Raw genomic sequence first — 15,961 nt, forward strand, 5'->3', positions numbered from 1 at the left:
AGCAGCAAAAGCACGCATTAAATGTCTACGAACAGCTCGTGCCTTTTCTCCTGTGTGACACGAGGCAACCAAGGCACCTGAAAATGTATCAATGGAAGAGTGGATATATTTAAGGCTACCAAATTCAGAATCATGCGTGACATCTGTTTGCCCTAACGGTAGGCTTTGTAATCCTCTAGGATTAACTCCTGCAGCAACTGATGGGAAAGAATGTTTTTGACAATCGGGACAGACAGCAATAATATTTGATGCTTGTTGAGCAGCAAGGCCAAACTGTCGCTTAAGAGCTCCAGCGTTTCGATGGAAAAAAAGAGTGACTTCGCTTAGCTTGTGCAATACGGTCTGGCAGTACTTGAACTGGTCACGGCAATAGGTCAGCTCGTCGATTGCCTACTGCAGGAAAACCAGGTAGCGAGGTATGAGACCTAATATGCATAACAAAATAAGGCGCAGATCGAGAGTCCAAAAGGAAAATAAGTTCCTGTAACAGGGTAAAGGGTTGTGAATGCGAAACACTCCGCAGCACAGAAGCTTCAGCTCGTGGAACAATACCTGCAACATAAGCAGAATCAGTAACAAGGTGGAGCGGTACATTCCATTCTCGGAAAACACGAACAACTGCATTCAGTTCTCCTGTTTGAGGTGAACCGGAGACCGTCTCTATGTCCGAATCCCATTGTCTCCGTTGAAAACCTTAGGAAGACAGGAATTGAACCTGCACAGAAGAGATCAAAGCGCTCCATACTCCCCTTATATTACTTCCCAGTAGGGTCAGCTAAACAAAAGCTATCGGGCCCATACCCCGAAAATGATGGTTTAACCTCTTCCTCTACTAAATGAGCCCCGTCACAAAACTAACGTTCTCCTTAAGCCTTCTACTAGGAACAACCATCACAATTTCAAGCAACCACTGACTGCTAGCCTGGCCTGGCCTAGAAATCAACACCCTTGCCATTATCCCCTTCCTTTCAAAATCACACCACCCTCGAGCTATGGAAGCTGCGATCAAATACTTTCTCGTCCAAGCAACCGCCTCCGCATTAATCCTCTTCTCAAGCACAATCAACGCACAGTTCACCGGACAATGAGACATTCCGCGACTAAGCCACCCAACAGCCTCCCTACTACTAACTACAGCAGTCGCAATAAAACTAGGCCTAGTACCCTTTCACTTCTGATGTCCAGAGGTCATACGAGGCTCACCTATAACCACTGCCCTACTCGTCTCTACATGAATAAAAGTCCCCCCACTCACTCTTCTTTTCTTAACTGCCCCCTCACTGAACCCACTCCTACTGACAACCGTGGCCATTGCATCCGCAGCCATCGGAGGGCCAACAGGACTCAACCAAATACAAATCCGAAAAGTCCTAGCTTTCTCATCGATCGCCCACCTAGGCTGAATAACCATCATCCTCATATACAACCCCAAGCTAACATTAATAACCTTCTACCCATACTCCTTAAGAACCGCCTCCATTTTCTTAGCCCTCAACACAACCAACTCCTCAAAACTATCCACAATAATAACCTCCTGAACAAAAATACCATCACTAAACGCATCCTTGACGCTAGCACTACTATCCCTAGCCGGCCTGCCCCCACTCACTGGCTTTTTACCAAAATGACTCATTATCCAGGAACTAACTAAGCAAGAGATATCAACCGCAGCCATAATTATTTCAATACTCTCCCTACTAGGTTTATTTTTCTACCTACGCCTTGCATATTGCTCCACAATCACACTCCCACCAAACACTACAAGCTTCATAAAACAATGATACAATAACAAATCCACAGGCACACCAATTGCTACCTTAATTTCTCTGTCAGTCCTCCTTCTCCCCCCTTCTCCCGCAATCCTGACCGTTACCTAAGAAACTTAGGATCCCCTGCCTACCAAACCGAAGGCCTTCAAAGCCTTAACTAAGAGTTAAATCCTCTTAGTTTCTGCCCACACCACTAAGGCCCGCAGGACACTAAACCTGCACCATCTAAATGCAACGCAGATACTCTAATGCAGCTAGGGCCTCCACGATAAGCCTAGACAGACGGGCCTCGATCCCATAAACTTCTAATTAACAGCTAGACGCTCAAACCAACAAGCTTCTGTCTACCAGACTCCGGCACACTCTCAGCGTACATCAATGAGTTTGCAACTCAACATGAACTTCACCACAGAGTCGATAAGAAGAGGAATTCAACCTCTGTAAAAAGGACTACAGCCTAACGCCTAAACACTCAGCCATCTGACCCGTGACCTTCATCAACCGATGACTAGTTTCAACAAACCACAATGACATCGGCACCCTATAGCTACTCTTCGGAGCATGGGCAGGCATAGCCGAGTACCGCCCTCAGCCTCCTTATTCGAGCAGAACTTGGCCAACCAGGAACTCTCCTAGGAGACGACCAAATCTACAATGTCATCATCACCGCCCATGCCTTCGTAAGAATCTTCTTCACAGTTATAGCCATTATAATCGAAGGGTTTGGAAACTGACTAGTCCCCCTTATAATTGGAGCCCCAGACATAGCATTCCCCCGCATAAACAACATCAGTTTCTGAACTACTTCCTCCGTCCTTCCTACTGCTCCTAGCGTCCTCCACAGTAGAAGCTGGAGTCGGAACAGGATGAACCATATACCCGCCCCTAGCAGGCAACCTAGCCCATGCTGGCGCCTCAGTAGACCTAGCCATCTTCTCCCTACACCTCGCAGGTGTGTCTTCCATCTTAGGGGCCATCAACTTTAACACAACAGCCATTAACATAACCCCCCCTGCCTTATCGCAATATCCAACTCCCCTATTCGTATGATCCGTACTCCTATTGCCCTCACTTCCAGTCCTGGCCGCCGGCATCACCATACTACTGACCGACCGAAACCTAAACACTTTTCTTTGACCCCGCTGGAGGGGGAAACCCCATTCTCTACCAGCACCTGTTCTGATTCTTTGGCCACCAGGAAGTTTACATCTTAATCCTTCCCGGCTTTGGAATCATCTCACATGTTGTAACGTATTACGCAGGCAAAAAAGAACCATTCGGCTACATAGGAATAGTCTGAGCTATACTATCGATTGGATTCCTGGGCTTTGTCATATGAGCCCACCACATATTCACTGTAGGAATAGACGTAGACAGCCGAGCATACTTCATCTCCGCCACTATAATCATCGCCATCCCATCCGGCATTCAGGTATTCAGCTGACTAGCCACACCACACGGAGGCACCATCAAATGAGATCCACCGATACTGTGAGCCTTGGGCTTCATCTTCCTCTTCACACTTGCCAATGAGGTGTCGGTGGAATTGGTGGTCAGCCTTGATTACTGCGTAATCCATCCCGTGGATCTAAACAGAATTTTATATATATATAATATTGTACGCACATACATACATATATATATTATATAGGGCCAGGTAGGACAGGCCACCGCTTCTGTCTCGTGCCCTAAGTAACTGCCTACTGCCAGTATTGGCACTGACTCACCAGCGGTCAGCTACAAGCACTTCTGCTCTTAAGCAGAGCACAAGCATTCCTCTGCTTTGAGAAGAGAGCATTGTGCTCATGAAACATTGAAAAGACTGACTTCTATGCCTCTCCAGCTATAACCAAGAGAATCCTTCCTTCTCCGCACCAAAAAAATTAATGCTGACTTTTCAAGGATGCTATGGATGAGGTTCATAACCAAGGGGTGTCATCCACCTGGCCACACAATTTGTCTCCTGCAAGTTCGATTAAGCATGCCAAGACATCCTATGGATGTGACAAACACCTCATCACCTCTGCTCTGTTGCCCCTTCTTCCCCCAGTTTCTTACTGGAACTAGTAACTCCAGCTCACCAGTTCCTTGAGCATGGCTTCAATCGGTTCCTGAGCCACATGCACATCTTCTGTAGGTCCTTCCAAAGTGATGTTATCCTGTGGCGAGCAGCCTCACAGTTTGCCCTCTTGCCTGTGATAACAATTGTCTCCGAGTTGCTGTTCTTTGCTGGGAGATCAATTTTGGTGTTGCTTTCTTTACGGATCTGCCACAAAGGAAAAAAAAAAAAAAATCATCTCAGAAGCGTCCCATGTCAGAAGAAAAACCCTCGCAGGCTATATTGGACACCACCAATGGGCAGGAGAGAGCATCCAGTGGGATTTTGCTGCAGGCAGTGATCATCACGAGCACTTGAGTTAGGAGCAATATCTCACCTTCTTGATGTTGGCACCTCCTTTCCCTACGATGTTCTTGTGGAACTGTTTGCAGATGGGGACAGAAATAGAAAAGCTGTTTTCAACCTAAGGGAGGCAGGAAGGGAGAACTGAAGATTACACTGTCGTGGCAAGGGAGGCCCGACTTCAGGAACTCTGATAAACGAGCTTTTGAAAAGAGGCTTAGACCCAAGGAAGTTCTCTATACGAGGGACTTGTAAGACTAAACAAAGGCAAGGACGTTCCCCTATAGCCTTCCCATAACAGGTACTACCCCCTGCCTCCATTCAGCCAAAAGAGCGTCGACAGCTCCCTCCTCTTGAGGTGTTTTAGCTCTACCCAAGCCAGTAGAGCTCTGCTTTGCCCCAGGGTTATCCAGGCACGTAGGAGGGAAGTGCAGGCAGAAGACCTCCTTACCAGGTCTGCCACCCTCTTTTGCATGTACTCGGTGCACTTCTCCACCTCGTTTTTGGGACCTCGGAGTTGGACGATGTCACTCTTGTGTGCAGGGTCTGGGAAGTTGATGATAACCTGCAGGAGCGGTCATTTATAGTTAGCTCAAGCAAAAGCAAGAACCCTTGTGTCAGACACATGCAAAGGTTGGGGGGATCCTACACATGCCCTTTTCCCATTCAGAAAAGGGGAACCGTGTTAGCGGCCTCTGGCTAAAAGAACTATCTTCTCAGACACTTGCGCTACAGAGCCACTAAAGTTACGACTTCTGTGACGACAGGCCTACTACCCATGTAGGAAAGAACCCCTCTGGATTCCTCCTCTCCTACAAAGCCTTACCTCTGGGAATTGCTCCCGGATTTCCCAGACCCGCTCAGCCTTCTGCCCAGTGATGGTCCGGTGGAATTTCTGCTCAACGATTAGGTCCGCAGCGTGTTGATTTTCCTGACGGGAACAGAGGGCACACTGAGTGTTCAGCCGGAGAGCCATCTACTTTGACTTAGCGGTTTGCTGCCCGACGGTTTACTTGCCAGCACTGTCCCTCTTTTCTCCAGACCAAATTCACTCTGCGTTGACAGAGAAGGGCTACCCGAGGGAACAGGGGAAGACATTTGTGAAGAGGAACTTGCACTTGTCATGAGATCCAAGTGCTCCGTGGGCAAGGGGCACACACTCGCACCAGAAGGTTACAAGGGAACACGAGAGCCCAAACCCTGCAGTCTCCCAAACATCACGTCCTACCCACTCACCCTACGGGAAGCGAGTTCCAGCAGCTCTTTCTTGGCCTGTGGGACCCCCTGTGGGTCTCCTTCAATTCTGATCGGGTTGCTCTTCTCGTTGTCCGGGGGAATGCGCACAGATACCTTGTACAGATCCTTCATCCTGTTCACTTCGAGGCAAGGACTGTGGTGACGCCGTCTGCTAGGCAAAGACCTGGAAGCAAGGCACCTTGATTATCGCTGCTCAGAGGCTGTTGAAGAAGTAAAGCCGCCTCTGGGAAGGGCTCAGTGGGGTAGGGTTGAGCCAGGGGAAATTGCCTCTTCCCCCTGGAGTTCAGCGAGAGCAGACCTGTGCCACACGAGAGCCTGTCCAAGTAAATACCGTGGCATCTACAGAGCCCATTGTTCCCTTGTCAGAGCGAGGCGTGTTTCTTCCCCAAACAGTATCACATTTAGAGCAGAGGATAATCGTTCCTTTCTACCCCAAACTCTTGGCTGGGGACACGTTGCAGTGCTATCAAACTAGCAGACCGCAACAAGGCTTTAGCGTTGGCCATATTCTACTGCCGGTGCTGTAGCACCTTCCTCCAGAGGCCAGACCACACTGCTCCTCCTCCAGCTGACACCCTCTCCCACAAGCCACAGGGCTATTTAACCCCTTAGCGGGAACCAGCTACACCTGCACATCGTCCATGTCAATCAACCCACTGCCTCTGAGGCAAGGCCACAGCTGCGTGTTATCAATGCTAATCAACCCACCACCTTCATTCCTCTACAGGGAGAAGCTCACCAAGCACATTTCCACCACCCACAACTGGCTGCTAAAATGTCATTCGCACAGAGCAACGTGTGGAAAAAAAAAAAAAAAATAAATTCCTCCAGGACACATCAAAGTAATTCCACTACTGTTCAGGCTCCCAAGGTACTTTCACCCGTTAAAGCCATCGCAAGGCCTGACGGCCCATTTCTCTCCTTGTACCACCACCACTCCAGAAAAGCAGAGGAAATGTGATGGAGACAGCACACGGGGTGAGCTACAGAGCCCCTGATACCATCTACTAAACACGAAGAGTGTGAGCATGGGAAGGACTAGAAAGGCACTCCACTTACCGTTTAGCTGCTTTCTTGCCAATGAGGTGTCGGTGGAATTGGTGGTCAGCCTTGATTATTGCGTAATCCGTCCCGTGGATCTAAAAAGAATTATATTTTTTATATCTATCTATATATGTATGTATGTACATTATTTTATATTATAATATCTAGGGCCAGGTAGGACAGGCCACCGCTTCTGTCTCGTGCCCTAAGTAACTGCCTACTGCCAGTATTGGCACTGACTCACCAGCGGTCAGCTACAAGCACTTCTGCTCTTCAGCAGAGCACAAGCATTCCTCTGCTTTGAGAAGAGAGCATTGTGCTCATGAAACATTGAAAAGACTGACTTCTATGCCTCTCCAGCTATAACCAAGAGAATCCTTCCTTCTCCGCACCAAAAAAATTAATGCTGACTTTTCAAGGATGCTATGGATGAGGTTCATAACCAAGGGGCGTCATCCACCTGGCTACACAATTTGTCTCCTGCAAGTTCGATTAAGCATGCCAAGACATCCTATGGATGTGACAAACACCTCATCACTTCTGCTCTGTTGCCCCTTCTTCCCCCAGTTTCTTACTGGAACTAGTAACTCCAGCTCACCAGTTCCTTGAGCATGGCTTCAATCGGTTCCTGAGCCACATGCACATCTTCTGTAGGTCCTTCCAAAGTGATGTTATCCTGTGGCGAGCAGCCTCACAGTTTGCCCTCTTGCCTGTGATAACAATTGTCTCCGAGTTGCTGTTCTTTGCTGGGAGATCAATTTTGGTGTTGCTTTCTTTACGGATCTGCCACAAAGGAAAAAAAAAAAAAAATCATCTCAGAAGCGTCCCATGTCAGAAGAAAAACCCTCGCAGGCTATATTGGACACCACCAATGGGCAGGAGAGAGCATCCAGTGGGATTTTGCTGCAGGCAGTGATCATCACGAGCACTTGAGTTAGGAGCAATATCTCACCTTCTTGATGTTGGCACCTCCTTTCCCTACGATGTTCTTGTGGAACTGTTTGCAGATGGGGACAGAAATAGAAAAGCTGTTTTCAACCTAAGGGAGAAAGGAAGGGAGAACTGAAGATTACACTGTCGTGGCAAGGGAGGCCCGACTTCAGGAACTCTGATAAACGAGCTTTTGAAAAGAGGCTTAGACCCAAGGAAGTTCTCTATACGAGGGACTTGTAAGACTAAACAAAGGCAAGGACGTTCCCCTATAGCCTTCCCATAACAGGTACTACCCCCTGCCTCCATTCAGCCAAAACAGCGTTGACAGCTCCCTCCTCTTGAGGTGTTTTAGCTCTACCCAAGCCAGTAGAGCTCTGCTTTGCCCCAGGGTTATCCAGGCACGTAGGAGGGAAGTGCAGGCAGAAGACCTCCTTACCAGGTCTGCCACCCTCTTTTGCATGTACTCGGTGCACTTCTCCCCCTCGTTTTTGGGACCTCGGAGTTGGACGATGTCACTCTTGTGTGCAGGGTCTGGGAAGTTGATGATAACCTGCAGGAGCGGTCATTTATAGTTAGCTCAAGCAAAAGCAAGAACCCTTGTGTCAGACACATGCAAAGGTTGTGGGGACCCTACACATGCCCTTTTCCCATTCAGAAAAGGGGAACCGTGTTAGCGGCCTCTGGCTAAAAGAACTATCTTCTCAGACACTTGCGCTACAGAGCCACTAAAGTTACGACTTCTGTGACGACAGGCCTACTACCCATGTAGGAAATAACCCCTCTGGATTCCTCCTCTCCTACCAAGCCTTACCTCTGGGAATTGCTCCCGGATTTCCCAGATCCGCTCAGCCTTCTGCCCAATGACGGTCCGGTGGAATTTCTGCTCAACGATTAGGTCCGCAGCGTGTTCATTTTCCTGACGGGAACAGAGGGCACACTGAGTGTTCAGCCGGAGAGCCATCTACTTTGACTTAGCGGTTTGCTGCCCGACGGTTTACTTGCCAGCACTGTCCCTCTTTTCTCCAGACCAAATTCACTCTGCGTTGACAGAGAAGGGCTACCCGAGGGAACAGGGGAAGACATTTGTGAAGAGGAACTTGCACTTGTCCTGAGATCCAAGTGCTCCGTGGGCAAGGGGCACACACTCGCACCAGAAGGTTACAAGGGAACACGAGAGCCCAAACCCTGCAGTCTCCCAAACATCACATCCTACCCACTCACCATACGGGAAGCGAATTCCAGCAGCTCTTTCTTGGCCTGTGGGACCCCCTTTGGGTCTCCTTCAATTCTGATCGGGTTGCTCTTCTCGTTGTCCGGGGGAATGCGCACAGACACCTTGTACAGATCCTTCATCCTGTTCACTTCGAGGCAAGGACTGTGGTGACGCCGTCTGCTAGGCAAAGACCTGGAAGCAAGGCACCTTGATTATCACTGCTCAGAGGCTGATGAAGAAGTAAAGCCGCCTCTGGGAAGGACTCAGTGGGGTAGGGTTGAGCCAGGGGATTTTGCCTCTTCCCCCTGGAGTTCAGCGAGAGCAGACCTGTGCCACACGAGAGCCTGTCCAAGTAAATACCGTGGCATCTACAGAGCCCATTGTTCCCTTGTCAGAGCGAGGCGTGTTTCTTCCCTGTTATAAATTGAGACCACAACGGATCATAATCCAATTAAAATTTTATTAATTATAGCAAGTAGAATATGAGCAAAACCAGCGCTGGACGACAGGGGAGTCTGCGCTCCGCCAACTGCCGTCCTGAGCAGTTCAAACAGTCCCTTTTTATACATCTTTACTCCCGTGTTCATGAGGTAGTGGAGGTACTCTGCGCATGCTTCAGTTGTTGTTAGGGGGTCGTTTTCTGCCTTCTGGTGGTCGTTGAGGCCGAAGTAAGAAGTCTTCCTCCTTTGTCCCATAGTTGACCCCTCACTCATATGTCCTTATATGGGGTAGTTTGTCCTGTTTCTGTCGGTTCCTGGACATCTGGTGGTTATCTTATCTTGCACAAGCGGTACCTTGTGGCTGTTTATATCTTTTGCTGTCTGTCCTTTACATTGGGCCTAACATAAATCTTTATAAACAATACCCTAGTCCATAGTTTCTCACACTGTCTGACCTTTACATTGGGCTTAACATAAATCTTAATAAACAATACCCTAGTCCATAGTTTCTCACAATCCCCCCTTTTTCTTTTTATCCTATTATTGTTTATTAGACTCTACTTTCATTCTCGGCACTGCGAACAAACCTTTTTCCACAATCCCAACATTTATCATAACACTCACAAGGTAATACCTCACAATTACAATAGGCATAGTTCTCATGTGGCATAATGCATTCGCAACAATCTTCATCCTCATTAATCGATACACTCTTATACTTTGCCCCAGCCCTCGTAGTTAAAATAAGCAATTGAGCTATGTCAAACCGTTCTTTAATAAAATGTAAAATATAGCGTAATATACAAGGCCCAAATATCAGTCCTAGAATCAACATAATAAGTGGTCCTGCTAAAGCAGACAACAAAGTGGTTAGCCAAGGTGAGATATTAAACCAGTTTTCATACCATGACCTGCCCGCCTCAAGACTCTTTTTACGTTGTTCCAACCTTTTCCGGAGTTCAGACATGGCATCCAGGACTACTCCCGTATGGTCAGCAAAAGAACAACGTTCCTCTTTGAGAGCTACACATAACCCTCCTTCTTTTAAGAACAATAGATCTAATCCTCTTCTATTTTGCAGCACTACTTCTGATAAAGACTTCACTGAAGTGGCTAAATTTTTAATAGATTGTTCTATTCTTGTTAAATCCTCATCTACAGCCATCTGCAAACTTTGTAATTCCTGACCTTTTACTAGGGAGGCTATGCCTGTACCTGCTCCAACTCCGCCCGCTATCAGCAGTGTAGCTAGGGTTACCACTGTAATTGGCTCTCGTTTTTGCCTATTCAGGTCTCCTTCAAAGTGGCGTAACACCTCCTCAGAGGTGTGATAGATCAGACGAGGAACAATAATCACCTGTACGCAAAACTGAGATTGATTAAACACGTTTAGGGATAGGCAAGGCGTTACTCCGAAGTCTGAACAAACCCATTTAGCTCCTGGTGTCGGGATAGCCCATTTGTCATTTTGATTCTTGTGTTTCTTTATGTTAGCTTTAGTGATTGTTTGATTACACAAGGGCTGATATTGTTCGGGCACTGTACCTATACGTTTTCCTTGACCTGTTACCAATTGAATAGTAATTCCTTGCGTATGGTTCCTCTGGTCATCCCACGGGCATTCTTGTGGGTTTGAACCACTAGACCATTGAATCCTATCTGGTATTCCGATTGCCTCAAAATATGGTGGTCTAACATTGTAACATAACCAGCATTCCTTAGTTAAATTTGGTTTGCTTTCATTAAGGGTATGATAAGAGGCTTGCATTAAATCCCATAAGGGGTCTTTAGACTCTGACACTCCTGAATCCCTAACTAAAGAGAACTCAGTCACCGTGTCATTAGTTGTTTTATCTGTTACTGATAGGGAGTTTGGACGAGTGGTTGTAACACTTGTGGGGACAATCTTTTTCTTAGGGAAAGTGGGTGAATTCAATACTTTATTCGGCCCAACAGGGAGTGAATCATATGGTATTTTAATTTTTCTTATGAGAAAGTGCCCTCCCCAATCTTTAGGAATTCCTGCATAGACACGTATTCCCCATGTTCGTCCTACTAACATGTTCGTCTTCTAGGGGATGCAATACTTGAAATTTGATGTGGGTACAGACTTTTTTGTTACGTGGAGCTACATAATCCACGTCGCGCAGACCTGTAAGATCTACACCCGTTTGTTCAGGTACACATCCGTTCGGAGTCCAGGTTGCTTTTATATATTTATCAGGAGCCTTTACTGTCCAGCCCGAGGCTATTGTCTCACATCCCCAATAACCACAATAATAGTGTCCGGGATAATTACAGTAAGGCTGTCCAGAGGCCGGGCATAAATAAAATGGAGGTCCTTTTTCACAAGGTATTGGTACTAAATTACAAAGTTTCACTACAAATTCAGGTGGCCCTGGGTTGCTAAAAGTGGCTATTGTTTTCGTTCCTTCCCAAGATATTAGTTCCCACTTAAATGGTTCATGTGGGTTTCCCCCTTTTGCTTGGGTTATTATCAATAGCACAATTAATGGTATACCAGGAAAAAGGGTGTTTGTTAATTTTGTTAATTTAAGTATATTCTTACCAGTCCTGGGGAAGTTCGGCCATGGCTGCTTTTGCATCCCATTTTTCTGGCTCTTTTCTCCATGGTTTGTTTCTCCTCTGCCTCGCCCGTCGACTCGGTTGCTTCGAGCCACGGGGTGTACCATCTTCTCGGCAGCAAGGGAATTCTTCAGGAGAATAGCTGTTGCGGGCTTTTTGCCTGTTTACATAGGCTTCCTACTTCGCAGCTTTAATTAATGGGGCCAAGCAAGACACGGTTAGTACTTCCCTCCTGCACTTTATAGCCAAGATTTCAGCTACAAAGGGGACTGGTTCGGTGGAGTGGTAACAATAATATTGAGGGTTTATTCCTTTGGCAAAAATTTCCCACCACTCATGGGATTCTCGAATAATTTCTTGTTTAGACTCTAATTGTTTTAATTTCCACTCCGTAAGAGTTCTTTGAATTTTCCAACACTGTGTGCAAACTCCTATTGGAGGGTATCCATATTCACAGTGTGTCCACCATTTATTCTGGCATACCTTACACCTGAAACAAGCAAATGGATAACAATTGCAGTTCAAATTATTACATCTAATTCATATATCTAGAGTGCATACATTATTTGCATCAGCATATCTTCTTATACTTGATATTGTGTGGTTGCATAAGTTTAGCAATTTCCTTCAACACACTTTGTACGCTTCCATATATAATAGATAAAAAAAGAAACAATTATAGCAAATATAAACAACAATACACACTTTATACCAAAAGGTAATGCGGCAAAATAATCAAATAAAGTCTCTATCATTACGTTATCTTTTCAGGGTTATCTTGGTGTCACCTGGAGTACTGATTACTTTCCAGTGGGGTCTCGTCACTGGGCCTTTAATGCGACTAGCATGAGTCCATCCACGCTCAGCAGTCCGGACAGCCGTTTCTGTTGTAAGCAGAACAAGATAAGGTCCCTCCCAATTGGGTTTTAGGGTTTCTTCTTTCCACGTTTTAACCAATACCCGGTCCCCAGGTTTAAGAGTATGAATTTTTAAGTCCAACGGTGGTCGTTGTACAATCAGTCCATGTTCCCAAAGCTTGTTACGATGTTCTGCTAATCGTGAAACGTATTCATTAATCACACGGTCTCGAATTAAAACATTTGTTTGTGGACTTTCAATTCTATAGGACATTCCAGACACCATTTCAAACGCTGATATTCCTACATCTGCTCGGGGTCTGGTTCTGAGAATTAATAGCGCCATGGGTAGGCACTTAATCCATGATAATTTGGTTTCTATCATTAATTTAGTCAAAATAGTTTTGATTTCTCCATTCATCCTTTCAACTTTTCCCGAACTTTGTGGATGCCATGGCGTATGGTATTCCCACTTAATACCCCAGCTTTCTGTTAGATCTCTAACAATTTTTGACACAAAGTGTGTTCCTCTGTCCGAGTCGATTACTTCAGGTACTCCATATCGAGGTATAATGTGTTCAAGTAACACTTTAGTAACTTGGTTAGCAGTTGCCTTGGAGGTAGGAAAAGCCTCAACATAATGTGTTAAATGATCCACCATTACTAATAAATATTTCTAACGCCCTACCCTGGGTAGTTCAGTAAAATCCACTTGTATGTGTGAGAAAGGTCTGTATGCTGGGGAACGTCCTCCAAGAGGCTTTTGTCTCATGTTGTTTCGATTAACCTTTTGACAGGTCTCGCAGGCTGCCGTGACTGTCTTTGCTATGTTATATACGCCTATACAGGCAAACTGTTGATTGAAATGATCAACTAACGCCTGGGTTCCCCAGTGTGTTTTACTATGTATTTTTGAAAATATTTCAAGTGCTATGCCCTTCGGCAAAACTTCTCTCCCATCTGGCAATATGTACTTACCATCCTGTTCCTTAGCTCCCATTTGTTCTGGTTTTTCCTTTTCTGCAGACTCAAAACTCAAATTTTTACTAACAGGTATTTGTTGTATAGTTAAAATCGTACTATAATTGCCTGCCACTCGTTTTGCTTCTGTATCAGCTGCATTATTTCCCCTAACTTGGTAACTTGTACCTCGCTGGTGTCCCTTTATATGTACAACTGCTATTTTATTCGGCATTTTTAATGCCCCCAGAACTCGCCGAATTAATTCCGGGTGTATCAGTTCTTTTCCCTGTGAGTTAACGAATCCTCTGTCTTCCCATATTTTCCCCAAAGTGTGCACTACTCCGAACGCATAGCGTGAGTCTGTATATATAGTTCCATCCTTTCCCTTCAGTGACACTAATGCTTTCCACAATGCATACAGCTCACAGGCTTGAGCCGACCAGCTGGCACTCAGGGGGCCTGATTCTATTGTCTTAAATTCTCTTTTTTCCAACTTAACGATGGCATATCCGGACAATCGTTTACCTTCCACTATTCGTGATGACCCATCTGTAAATAATACTTCTCCGCATTGTAGTTCTTCTTCTTCTAAGTCTGGCCTAATGCGTGACTGCTGTTCAATTGCTTGAAAACAATTGTGCAATAGTTCATTACCTTCTCCTGGGTACAAAAATTCAGCGGGGTTAACTGCTCCAATAGTTTTCAAAGATAGTTTAGGGGATTCTATAAGTATTCCCTCATACTTTAATAATCGGCTATCTGTAAGCCATTTTTCTGCTTTTTGTTGTAACACTCCCCTGATATTATGAGGCGCATATAAGACAACTTCTCCATTAAAGGTAATGCGATTCGTTTCCTCAAGTAATAAGGCAGCAGCAACAATGATTTGTAAACAACTCGGCCAACCCCTGCTCACAGGGTCCAACAGCTTTGATAAGTATGCCACCGGTTTCTTTTGTCCGGCCCATTCCTGAGTTAATACTCCGAATGCCGTTCCTTCATATATGTTAACAAATAAATGGAATGGCCGCTTTAAATCTGGTAGGCTTAAAACCGGTGCTTGGCTTAGCTCCCTTTTGAGACTGGCAAACTGCTCTTGATCCTGAGGGGTCCACTTGGGCATTTTGTCTTTAGACAGTTGTTCATATAAGAATTTAACTTTAAAGCTGTAGTTCTCTATCCATTGCCTACAATACCCAAATAGCCCTAATGCCTGCCGAATTTGCCTCTTAGTGACAGGCATAGGTAATTCCAGAATTCCTTTAATGCGCTCTGGATCCAATATCTTCTTGCCGTTAAACAAATAACGCCCCAAATATTTCACTTTTTCCTCCACAAATTGTAACTTTTCTTGTGATACCCGTAGTCCCTTTTGTGCAAGAAAGTTTAGGAGCCGAATGCTTTCTTTTCTTACATCCTCCTTATTATTTCCTGCTATGAGCAGATCATCTACATACTGTAACAGCACGTTTCCCGTTTGTACCTGGTATTCTTTTAAGAGCTCTTCCAGGGCCTGTCCAAACAGATTAGGGGACTCAGTGAACCCTTGAGGAAGCACGGTCCATCTCAATTGCTGTTTACGGCCTGTCTCTATGTCTTCCCATTCAAAGGCAAAATAATCACGGCATTCTTCTGCCAGTGGACAGGCCCAAAAGGCATCCTTTAAATCAGCCACACTATACCAGGAGTTATGGGGTCCTAGCTTGCTTAGCAGTGTGTATGGATTTGCTACTACAGGGAACCGGGCGATAGTTCTTTTGTTTATTTCCCTTAGATCATGTACGAGCTGATATTTCCCATTTGGTTTCTTCACAGGCAGAATGGGGGTGTTAAAGGGTGACATACAAGGCTCTAAGATTCCTTGTGCTAACAATCGATCGATTTCTGGTTTTAATCCCCTCCGTCCTTCTAGGGATATGGGATATTGCCTTACCCTCACAGGTATGTGGGGTTCGGAAATTTGAATTTTAATCGGTGGGATTTCCAGTCTACTAATTGTGTCTGGAGAGTACCAGACATCAGGGTTAATTTGTTTTTGATCATCCACGGTCAAAGGATAAGCAGACACTGTTAGCTCTTGATTTTTCACTTTAATTTCTAATTGCAATTCAACAATTAAATCTCGTCCTAACAGATTAAATTCTGCTTCAGGGACGAGCAAGAGTTCACCCATTCCAAATTTATTTTCAGTTTCGAATACCACATTTTTGATTTTGCTTACTTTAAAGGGTTCTCCTTTTGCCCCAATTACTTGTACTTTTTCAGGGGAAACTTTACATCCCTCAGGTATTTGCTTAATAGTTGATTTCTCAGCCCCAGTGTCTACTAAAAAGGTGAACTCTTGTTTATGGGGACCTATTTTTAATTTTATCAAGGGCTCATGATGACTCCGGTCCCCTAAGATATAGAGCCCCTGACTCTCCTATTCCGTTTTCAATATTTCCTCATCCCTGATCCTTTCTCTGCAATTCTGTTTTATATGTCCCCTTTTTCCACAG

General features: G+C 45.5%; 1 pseudogene; it reads left to right on the forward strand.

The window, feature by feature from the left end:
- Window positions 1-836: 836 nt before the first annotated feature.
- On the forward strand, window positions 837-1,877 carry LOC129782982 (NADH-ubiquinone oxidoreductase chain 2-like; annotated as a pseudogene).
- Window positions 1,878-15,961: the final 14,084 nt, after the last annotated feature.

The sequence above is a fragment of the Falco peregrinus genome, chromosome 21, assembly GCF_023634155.1.
Source record: "Falco peregrinus isolate bFalPer1 chromosome 21, bFalPer1.pri, whole genome shotgun sequence".
NCBI lineage: Eukaryota > Metazoa > Chordata > Aves > Falconiformes > Falconidae > Falco > Falco peregrinus.